Below are 2,500 nucleotides of genomic sequence, written 5' to 3' on the forward strand. Positions count from 1 at the left end.
AATACAGACATAAATAGAAGGAGACACACGTGTAAATATATCATCATCATTATCTTCTCCTGCGCCCCTTGGCGCAAATGGGCTCTTAGATTTCGCCCGTCGTCTCTATCTTGAGGTTTTCAATCTATAGTTTTCTATTCATCATATCCCAATTCACGCTTCATAGCCCTCAGCCATGTAGGCCTGGGATTTCCAACTCTTTTAGTGCTTTGTGAAGCCATTTAAAAGTTTGGTGAACTAATCTCTCTTGGGGAGTGCAAAGAGCATGCCCAAACCATCTCCATCTACCTCTCACCATGATCTCATCCATATATAACACTCGAGTAATCTCTCTAATAGTTTCATTTCGAATGCTGCTCTGCCATTTATCTCTCTGAGAGCTTTGTTCTCAAAACTGTAAAATCTGTTAGTCTTAGATACTGTTTCATTGTTATACCATGACTCATGTCCATACAGTAAGACCGATCTCATTAAATTGCAATATAGCCTGATTTTTCTATGTAATTTCAGGCGTTTCCAAATTTTACTCAACCTACCTATTGTCTAATTTGCTTTCAATAAACTCTAATTTTGAAGACCCTGTATTAGAGATAATATTTCTAAATATTTAAATGACTCCACCTCATTATTCTTTTCTCCTTCTAAGGATATTTCATCTTCCATTGCATATAGATATTAGCATCAGCATATTCTAGGTCAGCTGATTTCCTTTTACCAATCCAGTCCAATCCCCAAATATTCTATGCATTACAAGTTCCGTGAGATGGATAAACGACATTGGTTACTACACACTCCTTTGGAGTACTCCGCTGTTCGCTGGAAATTCATTTGATATGACTCCATTAACATAAACTTTGCACTTGCTATGCTCATGACCAGACATAATTAGATTTATAAATTCAAGAGAAACTCCATAATAACGCAGGATTCTCCACAAAATTGGCCGGTGCACACTATCAAAGGCTTTGTCATAGCCCACATATGCCATCAAGAGTGGATTTCTATATTCTACACATTGCTGCACAATATGTCTTAGAAATAATATTTTGTCAGTACAACTTCTAACTATTCTGAATCTCTCAGCTTTCCGTAAGGGTTTCTCTCAAGTCTCTTTAAAATGAGCATACTATATATTTTCATGACAACTGACGTAAGAATGATACCTCTCATTATTGAAATCAGTTAGGTCTTATTTTTATTCTTTTCACCAACGCTCCCATTCATCAGGATTTGCCTCTTCACGCTACATTCTACAAGATAACCTCATAAGCATTCTGTGTATCACTTCATTCTCGCCCAATATTATCTCAGCAATTATTCCATCGTATTCAGTGGCTTTTCATGTCTTTGGTTTATATTATTATTATTATCATCATCATTATTATTATTATTATTATTATTATTATTATTATCATTATTATTATTATTATTATTATTATTATTATTATTATTATTATTGGCTTAACTACAACCCAAGTAAGAAAAGCAAGATGCTATAAGCTCAATAGGGAAATGGAAATAAGGAAATAAATAGACGATATGAGAAATATTTAACAATTAATAGAATATCTATTCGATATGTATTTTAATCATCATGTTATCCGATGCTGCTGAATATTAGTAAAATTTTTTTCTCTGAATGTCTAGTGTTTTATTGAATATATATATATATATATATATATATATATATATATATATATATATATATATGTTTATTTATTTATATATGTATATATATACATATATATATATATATATATATATATATGTATGTAAATATATATATATATATATATATATATATATGTATATATATATATATATATATATATATATATATATATATATATATATGTATGTAAATATATATATATATATATATATATATATATATATATATATATATATATATATATTTATATATATATATATATATATATATATATATATATATACATATGTATATATATAAAATGTGTATTTGTAATACAAACCCTTCAAATCTGAGAAGATGAAAGTTATGTTAGAACACCTGAAAATATATGTATGGCTTAAAATATTTACAACATGGCTGGAAAAAATTTTGAGAATTTATATTGATAAAAATAGGAATTATCATTAATGGGAATACTTCAACACCGTAAGACTTGCTAATGTCAAAGTTCTATAAAGAAAATCATAGGACGATTTGCAAAAATTTATTTGAATAGAGAAAGCAGAAATGTAGAACTAAAAATAAATATGAGTGAAATTGGGATATTGTTAAATGAAAATACAGAGAGGCAACAAATAAGGGTTATGGACAAACATTTAGAAATCATTATTGAGAAAACGTACTTAAGGTAGACAATAAGAATTTCCCCAGGACATGAGGCCGCAATTATAAGAAGGAATAGCATTGGATGGAGAGCTTTTGGTAAGCAAAATGTGATTATGAAACGTAAAATGCCACTCTCCAAAAAGGAAAGCATTCAATCAGATGGCCGTACTAGTATTTAAT

Source organism: Palaemon carinicauda, chromosome 4 (genome assembly GCF_036898095.1).
Source record: "Palaemon carinicauda isolate YSFRI2023 chromosome 4, ASM3689809v2, whole genome shotgun sequence".
In the NCBI taxonomy this organism is placed as follows: Eukaryota; Metazoa; Arthropoda; class Malacostraca; order Decapoda; family Palaemonidae; genus Palaemon; species Palaemon carinicauda.